The sequence below is a fragment of the Eleginops maclovinus genome, chromosome 6 (genome assembly GCF_036324505.1).
Source record: "Eleginops maclovinus isolate JMC-PN-2008 ecotype Puerto Natales chromosome 6, JC_Emac_rtc_rv5, whole genome shotgun sequence".
NCBI lineage: Eukaryota > Metazoa > Chordata > Actinopteri > Perciformes > Eleginopidae > Eleginops > Eleginops maclovinus.
Genome location: NC_086354.1, coordinates 9,950,118 through 9,976,646, shown reverse-complemented (window position 1 = coordinate 9,976,646; position 26,529 = coordinate 9,950,118). Strand labels below are relative to the sequence as shown.

At 39.9% G+C, this 26,529-nt stretch overlaps 1 protein-coding gene across 1 annotated transcript in view; it reads right to left on the bottom strand.

Annotated features, from left to right (window-relative positions):
• The window catches only part of brinp2 (bone morphogenetic protein/retinoic acid inducible neural-specific 2), a 176,389-nt gene that overhangs the window by 149,410 nt on the left and 450 nt on the right, over positions 1-26,529 (bottom strand). The window contains exon 2 of the mRNA XM_063885029.1: positions 7,720-8,661. The gene's annotated coding sequence lies outside the window, so the exon portion shown is untranslated. The remainder of the gene's footprint in view (positions 1-7,719; positions 8,662-26,529) is intronic.

The window sequence follows — 26,529 nt, the reverse complement described above, 5'->3', positions numbered from 1 at the left end:
CCCACACGGCCCGTCACTCTCGTCCACCCCCTGTGAAGATTGAAAAGTCAGGAAGGCTTTCGGTATATATAGTCCATGTTGGAGCCCGGCTCAGGATTAACGTACATATGGGAAACAATGGAGCGTTCACACCGCTCACTCAAGCCGATTCTCTTCATCCCCTCCTACTACAGCTGCGGTGGGAGGCATGCAACGGCTTCTTCAGAAGAGGCACCCCCTTTGATGTACAAAGACAAGGGGCAGAGAGGATGGAGAAAAAAAGAGTTTAACTGCCTTTCATGTCCCTCCCTGCCAACACTTTTGCCTTAAACAAGCCATTGAAACCAGGCTCATCTTCAAGGTTTGGCAGCAAAGTTTTGTCAGCGATGGGTATTGGAGTGGCGGTGGTGGTCTCGGTGGTTAGGGCTATTGTTTCATCCTTGTTTTTCTTCTTTCCCTAGAGGTTTTTTCTTCTAATGAGTGAGATTTTTTTTATCTTTGCTGTTTTTGTGCCAATCTTTCGGATAAGAGGTTCAGAGAGCTAGCTAAGCCGATGGCGGTGTTAATTTCTAGGTCACAGCCACAAAAAAAAAACATGTGCATTTACAAATAATGCCACCTATGATTGGAGTTAATGTCTATCTTTCTTTCAAAAACAGGAATAGTGTGCTGCTGAAAGGATTAGGTTTTGAATATGTTCATTTACAGATAATTGACAACAATTTGGGTTGATTCAGTCAATTAAAAGTAATTTATCGAGCAAGTAAGATAAACTTTTTCTGGTTCCAGTGTTTTGAACCTGAGTGTGTGCAATCTGGAAGCATAATTAACTTCAGTGTTAGTCTGTGTGTGTTTCAGACAAACAATAGATAGATAATACCATATACAGTATGTTAGATCACACTAATACTCTTGCGGCTATGAGGGAAAACATCTCTGAAGCCTGGTTTCAATAAGGTGGAAAGCCTGAAATAATAACAATGGGAGATGTTAGGGATGCCAAGGAAATGTTTTGGGTTGGGAGGGGTCTTAATCTTTTCCTTATACACAAAAGAAAAAATCAAGACTCCCTATCCTTATTTGTGTTTCTGTTAACCCTCCCTGAAAATGCAAATGCAACACCTTACCCTAAGATCTAAAAAAAAAAAAAACATGTATGGGATTCATGAGAAGTATAAAGTATAAATCAAGCCCTTCTCATTTAAAATGTATTTAAAAATAGCACATGGTCAGGTCTGCATGATGTCGGCAACATTCCTCAGTTGTAAGAAATTGGATATCTAAAATGCCAAAAAAAGTTGCATGATGCAGTTGACCAGGAAATTTACCTGGGAAAAAATAAAATGTGGCGCATTCATCTCAAGAGGCAATAATAATGTGCAATAAACGCAGCTATGTCAGCGTTTCTTATCGGAATTGACAGTACACCTAAAACATGTTACTGACCAAAGGTCTCACATCAACACAGAGGAGACCAGGACAAAAAGAGGAACTTCTCCATTCATGTCTCTCGTTAAGACCACTTCCCCTCCCAATACAGCATGCAGATCAGCATGACTGACGGGCAGTCAGACATCTTGCTCATCATGGGGGATCAGGATCAGCACCTTACAGGGTTTGTGACGCACATTGTGCAGAATAAAAGCCCTACCTGTGAAGCAGGAGACTGCTATGCTAAGCTGAATGCTGACGGTTGATATTATTCACCTTTATCACACTATGAACCTTATGTGATTTGAGAGTTTTTAGAAATTCTAGAAATAATATAATGTGTTTTATATAGATGTGGATTGAAAGGCAGGCAGGCAACAAATGCAGGTGTGTTGATCCATACCTTTAAGGAAATGTAGATTCCGATATGGACAAAATAAGGCCAATATGTTCAGTCATTTCCTGAACTATGAAAGTTATGTCTGTTCCCTGTGAGTGATGCTTTTTGTAAAATGTGTGTAATGGCCCAGACACATTAGTTCTTGGCTGCCAATGTTTGGATAAATTACATTTAAAATGGATTTGCATTACAGTGCGGACAGACAACAAGGCTGGCTAGTTCAGTTGGCCTCACCCTCTCTCAGCTCCAACAACGTGTCTTTGTTTAGTTAACTTTTCGCCGTTTTATTAGCATGCAACATCCTCATACAATATTTTCCACTTACCCTGGCCTTCGTAAATATTGCTGAAGTAACAGTTGGATCATATTTCAGTAATTCATTTTATAAATACTGTTATTTAATAACTAATTTCTTTTTTTTATTTAACAAACCATCATTTTTATTTGCTTCTTTTTTTTTCTAAACCGTGAGCCAGTTCATGACAATGTCAAGTTTGAAGACTCAAAAATTGAAATGGGCAAATAAAAATGTTTATTTCACATATTTGTTTTACTTTGCTTATGGTTAAAACCTATAATCTGCCAAGCTTTTGTACAGCAAAACAGTCGGTGTGGGTGCACAGGGTGCTTCAGAACCTGCCGCAGGTTCAGTCACAACAAAGCAAAAGAAACGATACCGCCTACTGTCTATATCTCACAGGAGTGTTGGCTCACATCATTTCAGTCATCGACAGCCTCAACAAACCATAATGGTACACAAAGATACAACATATATATTGTTCCTTCGCCAATCAATAATCAGTTACTGCAAGACCGCATTGCACAGGATGGCCTTCCTGATACAGCTAGAGAACATTGCTTAAAGATTTTTAACCAACACATACATACTGTACATAAAAACATCACGTGGGCCAATCAATACATGTAGGTTGGCTGGCGAGCATTCCTACGTGGTTCACAAAAGAAAAATTCAATAACTTTGAAGTGAATACATATAGTGGAGGTTGGAAGACACCTTATTTTTAAGGACCCAATTTTCTTTTATTCTTGAGTTGAAATGAAAAATACATTATCTAGACTGTATAACATGGTATTATTTTTTAGTATTTCACAAAGCATGTCTTCTTTTACAATCCTAAATAAATGCTTTATAGAAATCTAACTCATAATAAATTTGAAAGTGGAATTATCATTCACTGTTTTTATAATAACAGATTATGACCTTTTTCTACATGAGACTTTGATTTCATGACTTTTATCCAAAAATGTAACTTTAAATGAGTGTATATATATATAAAAGAGTACAGCCAAATAGCTCTCCACAAAAAAAACTAAACAGTTTCCAACATCTAGCCTGGATCTGTCAAAAAATCCATCTAATGGCTTCCATAATGCTTATCTTGCGCTTGCAAGAATTAAGCGCATTTCCAAAATGATGAGCAATTTCTTCAACCAATTAGAAACATTAACAATGAGTTGTGAGTAATTTGACTTTTTTGGGTTGATTGCTTAATTGTTTTAGAGCAACTATGACAAATCCCAAACACGCAATGTTCAAGGCACTGGTCCAGCAGTTACTGATAAGATGGATTTCTCTCAACCCACCCTGGAAAATAAAAACCCTGACAAATGCTTGCACAGCCACCTACAAAGTCTTTGTATATTTGTAAATAGTTTATGATACACAGCCTGACTTGACCGTTAAAATCCTGTATTCCATTTTTCCATGAAGATGACTGCGCAAAACGTTGAGTGATGAGATCTCAGGCAAAATTGAAAGCCCGCTATTATGTATCAATCGTTGAAAAGGCTACATGTTCAATATCTCCTCATGTCCTTGCAGTTTGAAGGGCAGAGTCACATCGTATGCATTAGTCAATCTCTGAAGAGCATTCATGCAGAGTACACACATTTGCATTTATATACACGCATTTAGCTGGTGCACTTTTCTGCAAAGTGACTCAATAAGAGCAACAGTGGATAACCTCCGGTTTTTAGATTGCTTGTGGAGCAGAGCGAAGGTCAAGAACAGAGAGCATCCTGAAATATGCGACCTTGGATAATACTGCAAGAGACAATGTGAGGAGAAATAAGTAGGAGAAATAAGAGCCAATAAGAAAGGGCAAATGTTGTTGTTTTTTTAGAGGAGGACAATACTGAAGCAGGGACGTTCTATGTTCGGTCACTGAATGTGCTTTCACTGGAACTTTGTCATTTGATTGTACCCAAGTGAAAACATTTCATAAACCAAGGTTAATTTCGGTAAATTATGAGAAATGCTGCCCTTTTTTCTTTCCAGTTCTGAGAAACTCATTAAACCTGAAGCGTTTCTCGTGGGACAAAAGATCTCCCAACAAAAGACAGAAGGAAACATTTTTATATGTGAGAAAGCCAGAAATATCTGCAGAATTATACTCAATCACAGAGAATAATCAAACTGACATCTTTAAGAGGTCCTATCTGGAGTTGTTAGCTATGAAATGTCTCTGTTGAGGCCCATCTATTTCAGCTGCGGGGTACTAGGCATATAAACCCATTTCCATACAGACATACTTTTTGCACGTCTACCAGTTCCAAAAGTGCAAAATGGGGACCACCCCGGGCATGTAATTAGATTCCATAGGGGCTGAAGCAACATGAGAAGTGGTTTAATTCTGCTCTTTTTTTCCCTCGCTTTGCTGAGATTTTACCGAGTTGAGAGAATACATTAGAATGGGTGGCAAATTATAGGTTACAATTCCACATACTGTCATCTTTATGATTCTGAGCCGAGACAACAGAAAACAAAAGCTGCATTAGAACACATCTCAGTGAACTCCCTCCTACTCAGTATTGACTAATGCTGTCTGAGTTCTCACATAGGGAACGGCAGTAACTTAATAAACATGCCAAGCATAATGCGAGAGATACATTTGTATTGAGAGAGTAAAGAGGCAGAAAGGGGACGAATTTATGAGTGTAAAACTTTCAAAATGTATGTCCTTTCAAAATCATCTGAAACATAACTTTTGAATGAGCTATTGCTGTAGAGCTACGGAAATGTCTGTTTCTATAAGTCTTGCCATTGGGAATTGAAGATTTTAAGCAAACATGACTCAAACAGGAAGAAATCAAACATTTGTTAAAGACTTTGTTTTTGTTATGGACTGATATTGGATGATCTACTGAACATTTGGTGCAGCATGTGTGTCATTGGGTCAAAATAGGTTACAGTGAACAATTTACTTGGTGTGTATTACTGAAGTGTTTCTGTGACAGAGAAATATGATACATCAGATGAACACACACAATACTTGGAATGATTTAGTCATTTTCATGGGAGAATATTGCAAACCTTATTTTCATTTCATTGTTAACCATGTTATGTTTGTATTTCTACGATTCGTTTGTGAACTTGCTTGCAACGTTGTAGTCTGGGGTAATCCTTTGTTATGTTAGCCATTTGCCCAATGAAGACGAAGTTGGGTCCCAGCTTTGCTAATGTAAAACAAGTAATAAAGATTTACTGCAAATATTTGTCTCTTAATTGTGAAGTGGAAATTTAAGATTGTCCTAACTAAAGTTTGCCTAACTAAAAAAGGGCATGACTTGGGTTCAATACAGATTTTGTCTGGGAAATTGAATCAAGCAACACCACTGAGGTCTGGTTTGGACAACTGTGTCTTTTTTCAACAGAAAGCCTGTGTTACTCATTGGGGACACACTGTTTAAAAGACAGGCTTGTCAGAACATTAAACACAAAGAAGCTATTGGTCAATTGGGGAAATATACCATCCTGCATGTTTGGAGTTTGGAAGAAAAAGGCATGATTTTTTTTTGTGTTATGCATCAATTTTAACAATGTTTTTTATTGATATATTAGCTATTTACCTCAAGTCCCCTTATTATGAAGGTGTAATACTAAATACATAGAGTAGCCTTTCAATATCATGATATTGATTTCAGCTGTATTGCCAGGCCCAGGAGACTGAACACAATCTTGCTTGGTTGTTTGCTAAAGCAATTACAGAGCTAAAAATAAATGCGTAGCAGAACAAGACCAAAGTCTTTAGGGGGCCTTTTATTTTGAAGTAGTGACATGCTAAGCTGATTGTAAACAATGTTGTACCAACTTTTGTTGCTACATCCGCTAATTTGCTTACAGACAAGCACAGACTGTTCACACACTACTGCTGTTCAAAGTTTACCAAAAATCTTCACACTCTCCTCTCAACACTTAGGGGTTCTAAGATGGACTTGCAGGTTATATTTCTCCTGAGTGTCTGTCTCTAGTTTACGGAATGGGAGTCGACTAACATCGGTGCGTTATCCCCACGTTGAACGAATACTTGTCACAACGAATGTAGTTCTGATTGGCCTGTCCAAATCAAGGATGTAAGGGCCTTAAGTTTGTAAGCAGTTGCCGCTCGATGAAAAACTTTTCATTTAGAAATCCCCAGACTTTGGTAGGCGGATACCTCTGCTTGTTGCTAACGCAAGACAAACGCATTAGTCAAAAACAAAACTAAGTTAAAAACATCAACAGCTGCAAATGTATGCATTAGGCATTTTCCAACTTGCCTTGTCAATATTCATCACTCCCACCTGGGCACATATTATAATGGACACTCCTACACTCATCAACACCAAACACTCAGCAGCTCAGTCGTTAAATATTCCCTTTCTCCTGTGATGATGTCAGCAGGGACGTACACTCACACCGCCATTAACAATTAATTGGATCATTGGAGCCATGTGTGTGTCATGCACTCAGCCTTTTTAAGTATAAGCTCTCTGTGCTACAATATATCACACAAATGTCAAAGTCAGCACTCATTAAATGTTTACGATGAGGATGGACACACGAGCATTGAAACGTTCTCTCCAGGTGCATGTTGGTGTATGTCATGATTTGAGTTTTTTTTTTTTTTTTTTTTACTTCCTCTTCCTCAATGATTTGTTTGACAAGATCTCTTGCCCACCCTGGAGTCTCTGGCAGTGGGTGTTAAGTGTAAATCTCAGGCAGCAGCTCCTCCTCTCTGAGGATTTCTTAGGCCACATGCAGTAGTCTCGTCAAAGTAGCTGACAGGTAAATGTTGTGCTTACACGGTTCAGAGAATATGTGAGAAATTGTGCAGTGCGTAGCAGGCATTCTGTGTGACTGATGGAGCAACAATATCACACACTCACAGGCAGAGAGAGAAGCACTGAGAGCAGAGGCAGGAAGGTATTCATTGGTGAGGAGAGACCGCAGGAGCACACACGCACACACACAGATGGTGAGATGAAGCAAAGCAGTGGTTAAAAGACAACTCTAAACAGTTTTAATGAAAAATGATCGGACAGTTGTTCACACACTGACACGCTAAGTAAAAAAGGCAACGCGCTGCAAAGTTACAGCAGGCAAAAACACAAAAATGTTGCACACAGCCAAGTACACATTTCAACAGTGTGGTTAGGGCTGCACTAGAGCATCTACACAGATACGAGAATCTAATAAAGACAGATTTACACAAATAAGGTGCACAAAAACTGTATGAAAGCCTGACGTCCCAAGAACCACGTGTGACCTCTGGTATGTATTTGCAGGTGCACCCTCTTTACACAACATTCTTTTATTTTAGCTTGATAATTAATGCCATGTCCAAAATGGTGTGCTTGTTGAAAAAACGATCAGACACGGTCCTAATCTGCTTTTATTTTAATTTAAATGATCAGCTCTACTTCCTCACCCTCTGCTGATCGATCATGCGTCACGACTTGAACACTGGCAAACTGCAACTGATCATCCGAACCTCCATAATTGTCTTTTGCGCAACAACCCTATAGGGGGCTGCGCGTAAAAATGAAAAAAATAAACCAGGCAGGCACAAAAACGCACAGCATTGAACTTTGATACCCCCCCCCTCCCCGTGGAAACAAAAACTCACCCAGGTTGTGATCGCAGGTCCTCGCGTGCGTCTTTTGGTGTGAGTCCGTGTATCCAGTAAAAAGAGTGGGAGAAAACGAGCGGCAAAGGCGCAAACGAAGTAGTGGACGGGAGCCAAACGCCACCGACTTCCTTCCTTCCTTCTTCTTCTTGTTCTTGTTCTTCTTTTTCTTGTTCTTCTCTTATTTTCTCTTCTCCCTTTACTCTTCACCTCTTCTCTGGGGAAGGAAAGGCAGCGGTGTTAATAATCCAGGCATTGTCCTAATCAGCATTACAAAGAAACACGGATAGGATGAAAAGACTCTGTTTCGCCAAACAAGAAAGAAGTTTGGAGGAATTCTCTTTTCTAATGCTGTCCAGTGTAATCCGCCTTTAGAAACAGTCTATGTGATGTGTCCATCAGTTAAAATGTGGCTGCAGACGTGTGGAAAAAACTGAGAAAGTTTGCTTTCAGAGTGACTGAAAAACCGATGAGACCGGAGACATAATCCCTGTGAGATTTCTTCTTATCTCACTTCCTTCTCCGGACACAACAACTCTCCCTTCCGAGGGATTGTAGCGCACCTGCGACGGGATCGGAGACGCGCAGGTATCCACGAGCTCTTCCCCCTCCTCCACCTCTCGGTGTGTGTTTTATTCCGCGTTCTTATTCCCGTCTCTCCACGGTCATCACTCAGTGTCAAGCCTGACGTTGGTTCTCCAAGAAGCTCAGGGAACCGTCTCTTTTCACCAGCACGCTCAGCTCTCTTCTCCCCTCTCCCTCGCTTTCTCTCTCCTCAACAAGCTCTGTCTATCCTCCTATTGGGAAACCACACCTCCCTCGGCAGCGATTGGCCAAAAACCGCAGAGAAGGAGGAGAGGGAAGGAGGTGAGTGCTGCGATGATGCGCTCAGGAGAGAGAGGGGAAATGAGAGGATGAGAGAGAGGAAAGAGGAGGATAAATCTAGAGGGAGAGAAGTGAAAAAAACAGGGAGAGTGTGTCAGGGAAGGAGGATGGAAGAGGAAGAAAAAAACGAAGGGTGTGTATGAGGATGCCTGTTTAAGAAGGTGTGTGTGTGTGGGGGGGGGGGGGGGTGTTCATGCACTGAGCTCTATGTGTTCAAGCCCAAAGGGACAGGCTGGCTAATGAAAGTAAAAATGCTTCCCTCCTTTTTTTTTATCCCTCTCATTCACTCACAGCGCTTTAGCCACATTTTGTCCGCTGCAAATCTGCTTTGACTCCCGGCGAAACTGAATTCATACTGACAATGTCCCCAATTACTGAGCCGAGTCATACGCTTCCGTCTGTCCATCTACTTCCTCTTTATGAAATCTGGTGTCTGTCAGTTAGGCAGCTTCTTTAGTGAGTCTATGATGAATAAGTAAGTGGTTGAAGGGAGGCTGGAGAGTGGAGTGCATGTTGAATATGCAGCCCAGGGGCGTCAGTAGGGAAATAAGTAACAGGCAGAGCCTTTTGGAAATGGGAGCAAATGAGGTGGGCCGGATATTGCGATTGTTGTGGTGCAACTGCACATGTTAGCGGGAGATGGGAGACAAAAATCGCTCGACAGCTCCTGGGAGAGCTAGGCTTTGATTGATGGGGACGCTTCAGGGAGTGTTTCAATATGAACTTGGTTAACTCGGAGCCACATGAAGCATTCATCATTTGCTGCCATGCAGGAGCTAGATGCTCACCGCAAGCTAGGCAGCTTTTTATTTAGAATTACACCTGCGGGAGCATCCTCACAAGCGCAGCAGCTACCTATTTGCAGCTATTTTAAGGCTCACGTCAACAAATCTCCAACAAACCCCTAAAACCAAGCGACCTGACTTGACTGCAGCTAGTTGCTCGTCAAGGGTGTAAAGTTGGTAGCTGTTTTTTCACATTGCAACAGGAGACACATTGTTAATTTTGCAATAAACAACAAATTGATCTTAACTTGCTTTTGAAAAAAACATTAAAATGATTATATTAGCAGCACATTTCACCTTTACATCAATTTCCCATGTAACTAGGTACCCCACAATAAGAGGGTGGGATATAGATCTGTTACAGAAAAAAACGACATAGGCCTACCCAATTTCTCATGAAACTATCAAATGGTGAAGCATCGTGTATGTATAAATAGAACTGGATACAGCGTCGGAGGCAGGGGGCCCGTTCATTCCTGTGAAAGTTGCTCAGTAGAGCATGAAGCCCAAAAAGGAGCAACTTTACATTTAAAAAGTACCAGTAGCGTGGTCCATAGAGCATGCGCACTTGAGTTTTCCTTAGGCCACGCCTCCGATCTCCCACCCTCGGAACAGTCAAATGAACGGGGAGAGAAATCAACTCTGAATTCAGCGTTTAGGGCAGGGGCGGCTGGCCCATAGGGGGCGATAGTGCACCGCCCTCCTTAAGCCAAACGAAAAAAAGAAAAAAAAAAAAAAAGAGAGAAAAGAGTTTATTTTGCCGGTCTAAGTCTTAATAGTATAGTCCAAACAGCAGCCTGAATATCGCTGCGACAATCAGCAGCCTGGATGTCACTGTCCAACCAGTAGCCCCGCCCCCTTGGGGCGATATCAGTCAGATTGAAAATCGCCCCAGGCGCTCTCATAGACTTACATGTTGAGACTCGTTTTTTCAAAAATCGAACGATACAATGCATTTCTATGGGCTCCGGGGGGGCTTGCCCTAACGTGATTTCGTCATACGCAGTTACGCACTGATGCGTGCTCGGACGTACAGCGCGCGCGTCTGGCGGAGACCGCCGGTCGATCGGCGGATGATTCGGCGGCGCGAAGAGCTTTATAGGTTTTCCCCTCTTTTATTAATTTCTTAATCAAAGAATGCTCTTCTTCTTAACAGTGTCTTAAACAACCCGTTTTACTCTGTTTTTCAAGGACAAATGCACAGCCAGCATATGCAGCATCAGTTGCCTTGATCCTTGAATAGGGGCCATCTGTTTAACACCTATTTTTTTTCACATAATCAATGACCTCAATAGTTGAACCTGGCACTGCTATTTTTTTGAACACGCCCCTTTCAGTAAATGATTCAGTTTCACAGAATCAGCAGCATGCACGTCATGCCTGTTGGGTCTGTTGGTTTTCTATACCTTTACTAAACCTGTAAACTGTATAGTGGTAAATGGAATATGTTCTGGAAAATTTTGATTAATTACAGTTTTGATTATAGTATAATTTGATTTGATTATTGCTATGGCATCCATGATGGCTATAAATTGTAGACTGTGCTAAAAGTGATTTCAAGGGCAAACTATTAGATGACAAACTATCTGTTAATGTGTGTTTTATTGTGGAACCAAATGTATTGTATATTTTATGTCTGGGGTTGCATCTAGTGGTTGAAAACCAAATTAAACAATGAGATGTGACACTGTAAAGCTGGCTATCTGACTTTTATTTATTATTATTTTACCCATTGAATGGGTCATCTTAGCCATCATCACAACTTTTGCCCCCCCTGAGAAATTTGTCAGGAGCCGCCACTGGTTTAGGGCATTTGACTACCCTAGTGATTTAAGAAAAGGGCTAATAGTTCGTACTGAAATGTTTATATAGCTACAAAATAAATTTAAGAAAAGCTAATTTACAGATCCAATGTAAGTTAAAGCAGAAAAAGTATTTATCGGCCCAAGTCTTTAGTGTAGTACCACTGTTTGGCCAGTATTACATTTGCTTCAATGGCTAGCACTCTTCCTTGGCGCTTGTGTATCATGTGACGAAACTGAACTCATTCTATTTTGGACCGGTTTCCATATCATGGGGCACAGATAATGTTCCACTTTGATTAACACTGAGATCAAAAACGAGTGGGTAAATTCAAGTAAACAAGTCTCAACAACAACTTCGAACAGCTATCCACATATTTTTAAATGCTTCTCATATATAAATTGCACCTAATTTTTTTCGTTGCATCGATGCTGTTTCCAGGCTACAAGTTGAAGCTCATAAACACCACAAAATCAGAATCACAACTTGCCAACTGAGGTGCATGTGATTACACTATTTGCACAGCTAGCTCTGTTCAGTAACAAATATCTTGATTCCCACATAAGCTAGGAATGTTTAAATTAATTAATTTCCCACCAATTAGATTAAAGAAATAGACGTGTTTTCATTGCATTGATTTTGACTCAGAGAAAAAGCACAGCTGTAATCAATGGTGCCTCGATATAAGTGCCAAAGTAAGCTGTGTCAGTGAGTCAGCATGCGCAATAAAAGAACCCTGGAACCGGGACAATGAAATGGACTCAGCTGCTGTTAATGACATTAATTACACCTGTGCTTTTCTAGATGTGACGAGTCAAAAAGACTGGTGTGTAAAGGGTTTATTGAAGAAAACACTGAGGCCATCACTCACAAATCATACTGCACATCTTCATTGTTTACCTTGAATTATTACAGCTTTAGAAGAATACAATGATGGCCTCTTTTTACAAATGGAAAGTGTCTAGATCAGGGGTGTCCAAATATAGCCTGTGGTCTATTTTGAATTGGCTGGCAGCAAATTCTAAAAGTATTATGGAATATGGCCCACACATGAAACATGTGCTATTCTTATAGTGTACTTCTTAATTATATATATATATATATATATATATATATATATATATTACACAGTAGTATTCATGTGTTAATAAGCCAACTTTCTTTTAAATTATAGTGAATTAAAAGTTAAAGTTATAAACATTTTATAACAAATTTTAATTGATTAAAAAAAAGCCAAATTACTTACTTGAATAACAAGCTTGAAATATACCCTTCCCAGTTCCCTCATGATGAGCAATCCGAAGCTTTTGTTTAAAGGAATGAGCTGCCAACTAAATAAAAGAAACACTATGGAGAGCTGCGATGTAGGCTGTTTTTTTTTTTTTCTTAAAGTATATTCAAGTATCAAACATAATTTACCTACATTTGATTGATTTTTGCTAACTTATAACTTCATTTATGAGGCAATATACTTTTAGTGAGTGACCCAGCCCGTTGTATGTTTTGCTGTGTGTGACCCTCAGTGAAAAAAGGTTTGGACACCCGTGGTCGACATGGTCTAGATTTGTGAAATCTGTCAAAAACTCTCAAAAGACTTGCTGACGAAGACTTATGCCATTAGCAATTCAAGGACAGTGCCTACCCCAAACCATCTTGCAAGAGTTTTGAAAATAACAAAAGTTACAATTCAGGCATGGCAATTCTACACAGATGAATATCCTTCACCTGTCTGCTGATGATTTGCTGTGTACAACTCATGAAGTGAAACTCACAAAACAGCAGCAAACTACAGCAATCATCCAAGCACCAATTTGCCGAGCATCAATTATTTATTTCACTCATCAGTAATATACTGATAGTGTTCTGACATCAACTTTTCTTTATGGAACAGATGGTGCTGTTGTTGGGGGAACTGTGGACAGCTTGTCAATAACTGTCACGTAGTTTTCTACGCATCTAGTTCATAACCACAACAAGAGAGCAAGAGGACACCTTGATCTATTGAATTGCCAACCACTTTATTGTGTCAACTGCAGAAAAAAACTGGCATTTATTTTTAACAGACTAATTTTGGAGACGGAAATGTATTTTCTCTGTTTGATATTTGATCATATTTTAGGGAGATACTTTTATATTTTTCAAATCTTTTCCTTTTTTAGCTTTTTTTTGTTGCTGTTAAGCTACCATCAATAGACCCATCTCTTCCTGCTAAAATGTTTATTTTTTGTTCTTACCACTATAGTTAACCATAATGATTCAGCTACATGAAGTAACTCGATGATGAACCCACGGTCCTACTCTTTCAGGCAACTCAAGGCAAAGATTGGCATTTAAACAACACTACACTGGTACATTTAAGATTTTCATTATGCTGAAATGCAGTCAAATAATACACAGTACAGACAGTTCCTAAAAAACAATCCATCACCTTCCAAAAAATGCTTTTTTTTGCAAATTTCATGCCACATTCCCTCTCCAAACAGGAAATCATGTCATTGTTATTTAGCATGGAAGTGTCTGAAAGTTTTTCCCCTAACTTTGCACACTTATGAATATAACTTGCTTCTCCAGCATGCAACTAGCAGAAGTGAAGTTAGTTATATATGAACTGACATCACAGGAGCAGTCCAGTGTCGGTTTGGCAGAGCAATAAATAAATGAATGCCTGCAGCATGGACCCAAAGAGCAGTAGTGGGGATGAGACCACCTATATCGAGTCCGAGTCAAGACCAAGACCATAAAGTGTCGAGTCTGAGTCAAGACCAAGACTTTGGGATTTTGGGGTGGTCAAGACTGAGTCAAGACCGAGTCTTTGGAGGGACGAGACCGAGTCGAGACAGAGACCTACAAAAACAAGTCAATTTTCCAGACCATGGGTCTAAATAGGAAATTGGCAAGAAAAATACTGTTGCGGCCTACATGAATGTACAGGGTAGGTTTTTTAATAAGACAAATTTGAGAATCATTATCATGAGACATGCAGGCCTAGTTGCTGAGTTATGTGAAGAAATATATAGCTCGTGCCATTTTCAGCTCAGCAAAGTACCATGACCTAGTAACTGTAACGTTAACTGTGGGGGGGAAAAAACCTCCTGTCGTAATGTTACTTCGCTTCAATGCAAATAATAACTAGCAAAGGACCCCAATACATGTCCTTACTGCAAGTTCGTCAAGATGCATTGTGGTTGTGCACATTGAAAACGTTTGATCTTTGTTCCCAATTGAAAAGTTTTCTGTGTTGCTAAACTGTGTTGTGCCTAGCTCAGCTAACATTACATTAACGTTAGCTAGCTCGTCAGCTCCATCAATGGCATCCGTTGCATAGCTTAGCTACATAATTTACAAAAGAAACACATTTCCTATAGATATAATTTAAACCACCAGTAAATGCAGGTTGTACTCTAAATTTAAGAGAAAAAAAACACTTCGAGGGCTCGGTAGAACACAAATAATAGCGTATTTTAGCTCTTTAGTTCTAATGTTATTCAATCCAGGAGTCATTTGTCTGTCGCCTCGCCCTCTAACGCTAATTTCTCTCCCGTTTCATTCCTCCTGGCCAACTAGGGCCGGTCCTGCGCTATTCTGGGCCCGGGAGCAACATCGCCCCCCCCCCCCCGGACGATGCACTTAATGCAGGATCAAAGAGCAACATCGCGCACCGCACCGCACCGCACGAGACCGGTCTACAACACTGCCAAAGAGCTTGCAGCTTCAGAGGGACGAGGATATTGGATAGAGTCTCCAGCTTGAACGGGATCAGATGAGCAGAGAAAGAAATATAGATTTAAATTTGGTTACTGTCAAAACATTCATGGCTCAAAAAGAGGAACAATCTGGATGTTGTTTGTAATGTCTGTTTGCAGGTACACAACCTCTAGGCAATGTTTGCAAAAAAACACGCTTGTTCATGTGCTTTTTTTTCTTCTTGATACATTGGGGATGGATCTGTTCATTAAAAGCACTTTAAATATAGATTTGCCTGTACAAACTGAATTTTTAAAGCTCATCCCTCACCTCAGTTTATGTTCATACACCGGAGCCAAGCCCTCATCGGTTGACAGATATAAGAGAACATTTTATTGGCAAGACATGTCGGGTTAAACCATTTGCATTTTATATCAATGCAAAAGCCAAGTCTGCTTTTTATGTGTCGTCATCTGGATATGCGGTGTGGGATCGCTCACTCTTGCTCTTGTCATACCTTCTCAAAACAAATAAGGGATTAAAGCAGACGCTCGAGAACACAAGAACTGGGATGGGAGAAGAGCAAGAGGATGACAGCAGCTCACTGAAATCCACAGGAAATGTATTTCTTTTGTCTCAGGGCTTAGAAAGTACAACACCCACTCAGAGGCTCAGCTTGATCTTTCTTTTTATATTTGCCATTTTTTGGTGATGTTAAATATTGGGCAGCAGGGACGTTTGTAATGCATTAAATATTAATCTCAGCTAAAAGATGTTCATGTGTCTAACAGGTATCTCCGATGGCCGTTATCTGAGATGGTAATGAAAACAGATGCTCCTTTGTTCCAAATGCAATTCAAATTGATATACATGGACGGATAAGTGCCGTTTTTGATGTGTTAATGGGACAATCTAAAAAGGTCTCCATCCAATGCATGTTGAATTTGAATTGCTTCCTTTAGGAAAGTGCTTTAGACTGATACTGGTCACCAAATGTCTAAAGGAAATAATGTGTCTAAAGCACAATTAAATATATAGGTAATCATTAAGGGCCAAACCCTTACCCAAGCCCCCTTGCTTTATTTGCATGTTTGAGGAACTTTACTTTTGTTATAGTCCTACTGAACTGCTCAGCTCTCCTTATATTTTAACTTTTGCTTACTTGTGTCTCGATTGTTGTACAGTGTTTGAAGCCAAAGAAAAGGTTACACATTGAGAACGTCAACATTTCTAGACTGACAGAGGTGTAGTTGCAAAGAATTCAAGTAAAATTCAAACCCCAAACAAGCTCTAAAATCTACTTTTTATTCTATGGACATAACGGCAAGTTCATGCTTGTTAAAACATCATGATAAATTCACAAGTACATGAAGGAAGGAAGGTTGGAAGCATAACTGTGTCTTCAACAGAGGAAATAAACTGAATTGAACACAGCGTCAAAGAGTAAATTGTGTATATTACTATATTCAACTTCCTTGATCAGTCACCATGCAACTTAAACCAGATGGTGAGTTATAACGCTAGCTGTATATGAGTGTTGGGATTAATATGCTTAGTAGTTGATTACTTCGCTATAGATGTAATTAACTACTGAAAAAAGCTATAATGTACTTATCCACCATCTGATGGGCTGTAAGAGCATGGGTCTGTGTGGCCCATTTTTAACTAAATGGTTCGATGAACTATGGACCCAAATTTCAGGCACTACACTAAAAAGTCCCTTCTTGTTTTTTCTTCACAACTCATCTGAAGAACTGTGAAGATAGAAATTCAGCAGCCTTTGAAATCTGATTTTTACACATTGGAAAGAGTACTGGTCATCCTTATACAGTGGGGGCAAAAAAGTATTTAGTCAGCCACCAATTGTGCAAGTTCTCCCATTTAAAAAGATGAGAGAGGCCTGTAATTTTTATCATAGGTATACCTCAACTATGAGAGACAACATGAGGGGAAAAAAATCCAGAAAATCACATTGTAGGATTTTTAAAGAATTTATTTTCAAACTATTGTGGAAAATAAGTATTTGGTCAATAACAAAAGTTCATCTCAATACTTTGTTATTTACCCTTTGTTGGCAATGACAGAGGTCAAACGTTTTCTGTAAGTCTTCACAAGGTTTTCACACACTGTTGCTGGTATTTTGGCCCATTCCTCCATGCAGATCTCCTCTAAAGCAGTGATGTTTTGGGGCTGTCGCTGGGCAACACGGACTTTCAACTCCCTCCAAAGATTTTCTATGGGGTTGAGATCTGGAGACTGGCTAGGCCACTCCAGGACCTTGAAATGCTTCTTACGAAGCCACTCCTTCGTTGCCCTGGCGGTGTGTTTGGGATCATTGTCATGCTGAAAGACCCAGCCACACGTCATCTTCAGTGCCCTTGCTGATGGAAGGAGGTTTTCACACAAAATCTCACGATACATGGCCTCATTCATTCTTTCCTTTACACGGATCAGTCGTCCTGGTCCCTTTGCAGAAAAACAGCCCCAAAGCATGATGTTTCCACCCCCATGCTTCACAGTAGGTATGGTGTTCTTTGGATGCAACTCTGCATTCTTTCTCCTCCAAACACGACGAGTTGAGTTTTTACCAAAAAGTTCTATTTTGGTTTCATCTGACCATATGACATTCTCCCAATCCTCTTCTGGATCATCCAAATGCCCTCTAGCAAACTTCAGACGGGCCTGGACATGTACTGGCTTAAGCAGGGGGACACGTCTGGAACTGCAGGATTTAAGTCCCTGGCGGCGTAGTGTGTTACTGATGGTAGCCTCTGTTACTTTGGTCCCAGCTCTCTGCAGGTCATTCACTAGGTCCCCCCGTGTGGTTCTGGGATTTTTGCTCACCGTTCTTGTGATCATTTTGACCCCACGGGGTGAGATCTTGCATGGAGCCCCAGATCGAGGGAGATTAGCAGTGGTCTTGCATGTCTTCCATTTTCTAATAATTGCTCCCACAGTTGATTTCTTCACACCAAGCTGCCTACCTATTGCAGATTCAGTTTTCCCAGCCTGGTGCAGGTCTACAATTTTGTCTCTGGTCTCCTTTGACAGCTCTTTGGTCTTGGCCATAGTGGAGTTTGGAGTATGACTGTTTGAGGTTGTGGACAGGTGTCTTTTATACTGTCAACGAGTTCAAAAAGGTGCCATTAATACAGGTAACGAGTGGAGGACAGAGGAGCCTCTTAAAGAAGAAGTTACAGGTCTGTGAGAGCCAGAAATCTTGCTTGTTTGTAGGTGACCAAATACTTATTTTACCGAGGAATTTACCAATTAATTCATTAAAAATCCTACAATGTGATTTTCTGGATCGCTTCCCCCATTCTGTCTCTCATAGTTGAAGTGTACCTATGATGAAAATTACAGGCCTCTCTCATCTTTTTAAATGGGAGAACTTGCACAATTGGTGGCTGACTAAATACTTTTTTGCCCCACTGTATATTTACTGATGCCTTACTGAGTAAGAAGTTATGAATTAAAGAATAAAAGAGTAGGACATAAAAAGAAGAAAGGGGGATGAAAACTCTATAGCGCCCATCTTTATAGTTATACAATCTGATGGTAAATTATTCTCTGCTTTAGAATTTAACCGCCAAGAATCTTACAGCAAATAAAGTTTTATTTCCTTACTTCACTCAATTTGATGTCTCATCACAGCTCTCCTCACTTTCATTCACTCTAACTCACTTGTGTTGTCAGCTTGCTCGCTTTCTGTCTCGTTCTTTCTCTCATTTTCTTCTTTTAAATGTCAGGAAGTAGACAACAAAGCTTTGCTTTTGTTTAATGTTGATAACCAACAACAAATGTCAGACCCCTTGTTCGTATATCGATACAGGAATACTTCCTTTGAATTAAACAAAACAGAAGCTGAAGCAGAAGTATCTGATCAATCAGAGACAATCAGCCCCTACCAAATATGATGAGAATCAACGATCCAAAAGTTCCTTAACCTTTTGAAAAATACTATCCTGCAACAGCTTCATAGAGCCACTGTATAACAAACTTGATTGGTTCTTTAGTTCCTCAAAAGGTTGGTTAATACTCAGTGGTACCTGGCTCCACCAATGTAGGTTGTACATTGGATTCTTCCTCTTTTTTTTTTAACAAATTCTTTTTTGGAGCAATTTTTTTGTTGCATTTTACTTACAATATGTTGTCTTGTATTGACTGTTGAACAAATAAATGGACAAAGCCTCAATTCTGTCTTCATCTTGGTATTTGGTGGTCACCATTTCATTTTTTTGGGAACCAGAAATGAAATGACCACTATTTTACCAGCATTATTTACAGCAAAACCAACACAAACCTCAACAAATTATAATACATATAAAGTTCTCCTCTTTGCCTACATGGCCCTTTATAAACTAGTCCTTTTCTACCTTTTTTGAACTTTCAGCACCAAATGTTCTCCAACCCAAACACGTCCAGAAGAAGTGAACATAGTATTGAATTGAATGAAAAAAGGAAGCTTTTTTTAAAATGATGAAATCAGTTTTTGTAGCTCAACAAATAATACTCTTTGGAGTTGGTAACCCTCTGCCAAACAAAATAAATGAGATATTTGACATTAACAAGCTACAACCACACACAGACATCCAAAGAGATGAACAAAGGGGTAAAAACAAAGAAGTTAAACACAATCATTGCTTATATTTGCCCACAGTCACAAAAAGTCAACCTCTATGAATTATAAAAAAAAGGGAGTCTGTGAATCTTTGAGCCGCAGGCAAATCATCCTTTCACCCCCGGGCTCTGATTGCAAAGACCCATGAAGTCACCTCTGCAGTCTGAGCCTGTGGGCTATGAAAAATGTTCACTCAATTGTTAAAACTTTGTTGCAGTCAATTTCTGTCTTCTAGCTCCACTGATAGCTGACACTGAATACGTTTGCTTCATCATCACAGTCTATGAACACCAAACAAGGTCCCACAATTATTCACATGATAAAACAATGGCTCAAAAGCAACAATTGGTGTTTGATTGCTGATTCTGTGCACGTTCCTTCCCGTTTGTCCATGTGTGTGCCTGTTGACTGCAATTGTTGCTAGAAGAGTGAAGTGGTTCTGAGCATTCCAAGGGCAGATCTGCAGGATCACAAGTGTGTAAAAGATTGAGTTCAATCAAAGTTTACAGTAATTATTACCAGAACACACAGATCCTTGCAGTTTGTTGCGTATGGGGCTTTGTAGGTGCAGACCAGTCAGGGTGCTCATGATAACCCCATCATGGAAACGGTATTACCTAATGGCAGTGGCCTCTTACAGCAGGATAATGTGTCCTGCCATACTGCAAAAGTGGTTCAAGAATGGTTTGAGGAACTCGACAACAAGTTCAAGGTGTTGACTTGGCCTCGAAATTCCCCAGATCTCAATCCAACCAAGCACCTGTGGGATATGCTGGATCAACAAGTCCGATCCGTGGAGGCCCCGCCTCGCAACTTACAGGACTTTAAGGATCTGCTGCTAACGCCAGATACTACAGCACACCTTCCTTGACTGGTCAGGGCTGTTAAAGCCACAAAAGGGGGACCTACACGATTTTATGTAAATTTCCCTGCTGTGGGACGGAAAAAGGATTTCTGATTCTGATTAGGCAGGTGGTCATAATGTTAATTCAGTCAGACAACTCACGTCTTTCATTAATATGTTTATTAGAAACAGTATGTAGTTTGAGTTTGGCGTCTAGGCTCGGGCCTCATCACTCCACATATTAACATACAACATTGAGTGATGATTAGATAACTAACCCTCGAGCCTACAGATGGAAGCTGGGGAGGAAGCTGGGGGGGTGGTGGTAGGGCAGGCGAGCATTGCCAACTTGAATGCAGCAGCAGCGAGGTGAACACATTAGCAGCGTGGAAACAACAGTAGTAGCAGCAGCAGCATTAGCGAGGTAGAGGTAGGCGGATCCAAAACCTTAAATAGAGCGCCAGAATAGGAGACTATGTTTGGTTGGTTGCAAGTGTGACGAGGGGCGTTATGTACGAATGTATCATTGCTGCTTGAGTTGACTGCCTCAACTAGCTTGCGGGCTTCGCCCCATGGCAGATCAGTGTATATATAGTACATCCAAGAAAATGTGTCAGTTTTTCCATAAATGTCATAAAGCTAGCAGCTCACTATAAATGCAGTGTTTCACCATCTCTATTTGCTGAAAAACAAAATGCTAGTGTTCAATTCCCTGTAATTAGGGGAGAACTACATTTCCTCTGATTGGATGGACCAACTTACTGAAACCAGTGTGTGTGTGTGAATGGGTGAATACTGGCCTTTGTTGTAAAGTGCTAACACTAGAAAGCACTAAATAAAGGCAGCCCATTTACCGTTATTTCAAATTTTAATTTATACTGATTGGGAGGCGTAACTACAGGATAGTGTCCCATTAATTTGGATTAGTGTTGCCGACTAAATGGTTTAACATCACATACTAATCGGAGAGGATACAGGACACTGGCGGCAAAAACAAACATAGGAGCAGATATTAGCTCCAGGCTGGATGAACAGCAGAAGTTATTGGTACCATCTATTTAATCAAAGATAAACAATTGTTATCAGGAAGAAATAATGCTTCCCCCTTGAGAAACAGGCAGTTAACACATAATCACCAGCACAGAGTAATGAAAGTGTTAAACTGCTGAGAGTCTGTAATCCCTCATTTTTACAGCCACCTTTCTGGGTTCCTTTTCTGAGTGTATACTATAACTGTGATTCGACAGGCACTCAAGCCATTTATTATATAATGACACAAAAAAGAGCACATAATTCATTGTATTGTATTGCGCTTTAGAAAAGTACTCAAAGGCAATATTCATAGTAATAGTAAATCCAAAATGGGACAAAAACAGTTAAAGCAATTACAGAATGTTAAGAATTACAGTATATAAACCATTTATACAATGAATGACAGAGGGATAAACTATAAGCATATTTAAATACAAGTCAGAGGTCAGGATGAGAGTTTGATAGGAAGGGTCAGAAATTGTAAATACTGTCTCCCCAGTTCCAGTATTTGGACCTGGTAAGAGGCATGGGGCAGTCTGAGGTCTGAAAAGTGAAGCCAAAGTGGAAGTGCCCTAAACTTGCATTCTTACTGGCAGGATGTTATTTAACGGTTGCAAAAAGAAGTCAGAAAAAAACATGAGAAAAGACGAAAATGAAGATGGTAAAAAGGTTGGAAACTCAAAGCTTCAAACTGGTCTTTAACATACCAATGTGTGACATCATGTTGACCAAATCCATATTTTAGAAAGGAAAGGGCTATAGCTTTTGAAGGGCTTAGAAGGCAATGAGGAGCATTCTAAACTGGAGTCTTTGTTGAATGGGAAGCCAGTGGAGGTTTAGAAGGGTTTGGGGTGCTGAAATATCTAGTGTGAGAGTTTGTGAGCAGTTCTGCAACCAAGTTTTGGATGAATTATAAATGGTGGAGTGGGATACTGCGGGATGTCACGTACAGAACGTTCTGAAAGAAGTCGAATCATTGAGCGATGAAGGCATACATGAGAAATACAAAAAGGTGAGAAAGAGAGGGAAAGGCAGAGACTGGCACTGTTTTGAAGATGGAAGAAGGTTGTTTTTTCAAGTGATAAACATGTTGTTTTTATACTCGAAGGTTTGATGACAGATGACACCAAGGCTGTAGATTTCATTGTTAAACATGATGACACACCTGCTTTACTCTCTGTTTTCACTTCCCTTTGAAGGCAGAAGATCATTAAAAACCAAAGGGCCCATGGAAAAAGGAATCGGCATAAAATTCCTTTAAAATAAATGTTTTTCATAGTATAAGATTATATAGTACAACAACATCCATGTTTGCAGTTCCACAATCGTTCCAAGGTGATTCAAATGTGTTAACATTTATTTTTAATTATAGTTATTCAAAGGCAGTCAAATATGTCAGAGTTTGTTTGGCCTCCAAACTGCTGAGTGGGCGGAAGCATAGCATAAGTCAGCCATCCATCAATCCATTTATAATTCTTATTCGTTATGATCAAATTACCATATTTGTGCTCTTGTAGGTAGTCGGTGTATCTTTTTTAATGCAGCAATGAAAACATGTATGACGTTGAACATTTGGAAATCTTCATTCTTCTTTTATTTCCGAGCTTGTTGCATCTTTCTGCCTCTTGTTAATCTTCTCTTATCTGCTCTGTGGAAATTGTCCATTTATGTCCCTTTTGGAGCAAAATTTGAATTAATTCAATGTGAAATAAACTGTGTCCTCCTCACTTTCCCTCTCCCCCCCTCCTCGCACTAAACTGCCTCAATGTCACGCAGTAAGGCAAAGACAATTAAGGTGTATAAATATGTAAATATGGTCACGGCAGCTCAGCAGGAGGAACAGCGTAATGACATTTTCTGCCCTCGTTTGGCTATTCCCCAAGACACCTCCAAATTAGAAACCTTAATGACAACCAATAACGCACAGATGGTCAAACTCTCGGGGCACACCGGCCCTTCTGATGCTGCCTGGGCTCCTTGCGGTATTGCTCTTCGTGCCAACAATACACAAACAAACACACATAGGCAAAGGGACACACAGATAAAGACACGCAAATGAGCAAGCCAGCACTAGCATGCAGGGAAGCAGAGACACAAGAATGCATGATGCAGAACACACACTCACACACACGTATAATACCTAGCCAGATGCCACCCGTGCCCATGGGGGTGATCACGGTCGTAACTAGAAGGTCAGGTCTTGGCAGGCCGTTTAAGGCCAGGGAGGGCTCTGCTTCAGTGTGTTTTCCTATATATGTGTGTGTGTGTGTGTGTGTGTGTGTGTGTGTGTGTGTGTGTGTGTGTAGAGGTTATTATTTGGTGTCTCAGGTAATATGTCCAGCGAGTCTCTGTGGCAGATGTCGACCATCCGTCTTGCGAAGCTGACATATAGAAACACTCCCTGTGGTCGCATCTCAGGAGAGAAACAGGGAGTACATGCAAGGAAAGAAGTGTTGGTGCGGAGTTTGTGTTTGTACTACACATAGAGGGAGAAGGCAAGAGGAGAGACAGAGAGCGAGATGTTTTGGCTGCATTCCTACAGTAATTAGTTCAACCTAGCTATTTGTTCTTCCTACCTCCATTAGATGGGAAAATGTTTCTTCTGGGAGTAAGCAAGTTTTCACAGAGGGCAAAACAGTGCAAAAGGAGCAGAAAGATGTGTGGGGGTTGCCAAACACGGTCAAGTCCAAAAATAAGAAAAGAAAAAAGGTGCATTTTAAGTTACTCATTATAATGTCTAAAGCAAAAAAAAACTAAAAAGGACATATAATGCTTTTCAAAAAGCTCTATATGTCTCTCATGCTGCCTGTGCTGCAGCACCTCTTGTCCCCCTCTGTCTGAAACCAGAGCCCAGGCTGCTCTGATTGGTTAGCTAGCTGGCTCTACATGTACGTTTCAGGCAGGTGGTGGTGGGGGAGGGGGGTACGTGGGAGAGAAACTCCTTTGTTAACATGGGAATATAGCCTTTGCAAACCATTTACATGCAATAAAACCTATATAAACATACCACAGGGAAGGAAAATGCCATAAGGCATAATTGAACTCTGTCACAACTCGAAGCTGATTCAAATAAATTAATTGAATTTGATTTACTGCCCAGCCCCAAATGGAGGTCAGATTTGTTGCCTTTAAGTTGAAGTAATTTGGGAAAAATATTGGACATGATAGTCTTTCTTTTTTACATTACAAGTGAACTATGACAATAAGCAATTCCTTATGTGGTGATATAAATACTCTGCTGCATTTAAGAGCAAAATTCTGAATCGCTAAACACGATCTTGATCCTGCAAATCAGTTTTGTCAAGAGCCAATTACAATCTAATTTCAGCAGAAATCACCACCAACACACAGGAAATAGAGTCTCAAGATGCCTAATTTCCTTTCCTCACAGTTTGCTTTGGACTATGCGATTTATTCAAGGCAATCGCATATTGAGTTGCATGATTGCAAGTTGTTGGTGACTGAGAAACCACTTGGCCCTAAGGTATACTCAGTTACCAAACTACCTTCCCCCACACACAAATCATGCACCATGGTGATATCATATTATTCCTAGCGAGGAAGGCTCATTATACAGGTGTCTATAAATAATCAATGCACTTAACAAATGATCCATCCCTAGAAATAGTTTTAAAATGCATCAAGCACATTCTCACATCTGAATCATTGCAGCTCATTATATCATTTGTGCGCAACAAAGTGTCAAAGTGATTCCAATAAAGTGTTGCCAAGGCATACTTGTTGATGGGTGAACAATGGGGGATAATCTTCACCTACTGTACTGAGCAATGTATTTATATAAAGAATACAAAACACATTTAATTGTCCTGTCAGATCAAAGCGTTCTTTCAAACACTACTTACAAGGGAGCAAGATTATATATTTGTCGGTGGTTTTGGGGTTGAAATTCAAATTAGCACTGCATAGAAAGTCCGCTGTCCAACGAGCACTCCTTTTCATCTCTCTTTTCAAATTATCTTGATGAAAATTGTTCTCTTTAAATATTTAAATCCGCTTTAGTAAGTGGAACAGTGGGAGTCATACATTTTGTTTGGAGAATGACAAATACAAAAATAAAACAAGTTAGGCTTGCAAAGCTGAAAGGCTTGTTGGATTAATAATCATTAAGTCAAGAGAAATTCAACTACTATGGTGCATGAGTCATTGTGGACTCACAGTGGCTTCTTTGAAACATGTAATTCAGTACAAACCTGAAATTCATGGTGCACTTTTTAAATCCTTGTTGTTTAATTTATGTTTTCTAACTTAGTGAAAGGTTTTAATTGGTTGTTTGAATTGTTTATCTGAAGATAATATTACTTGAAAATACCACCTCAAAAAAGCAATTTATAAATACTACTATATCATACAACCTGATTTAATATCCTAAGTGCCCACATCTCAATCCTGGCCCAAGTGTTAACCCTAGGGCTAAATGTTAATAACATTTCCATCAGAAGTGTCTGATCATATTTCCATTTCAAATAACATTGCATTTTAGAAAAATTACAGGAACATGTTATAAAATAAGCACACAGCGGGAACAGCCATTTAATAGTGCCACAGACAATCCGACATACTATTCAGATACAAGTCAGCACGGAAATGCTGTTCACAAACTATGCCTATCCAATCTTGGTTGCCCTAGTAGATAAACAAAGACACTCTGACTCTTCGGAGATTATGCAGTCGAACCATGCTTATGATTTATTCAGTTAATATCCTTCTTTGGTTCACTTACTGCCAATGTTAAGTCCATGGCAAAGGACCTCGGGTTTACTTTGATAACCACTTATCCTTGAGCAGCATACCAGAACTAGCACTCAAGCATGTTTTATCAACTGAAAAACATCTCCAAGATAAGACACATGCTCAATTTTAATAGAACTGAAAAAACACATGCTTTTATATTATCACGCCTAGTAAAACTACCACGTGGTCAACTCTAATCATTCAGAACTCAGCAGCAAGATTATTATTTACATCTAGCTGCTCCTTTCATATACTCATCATCTCTGCAATGGTTGCCCTATGCATTTAGAATATGTTTAATATTAAGTCAAAGGCCATCCAGATTATTTCAAATAACTGTTAACTTATTAAGCCCCATTTTAAAATGCACATCCACATATCCTCATGTGGTACACACCAGTATC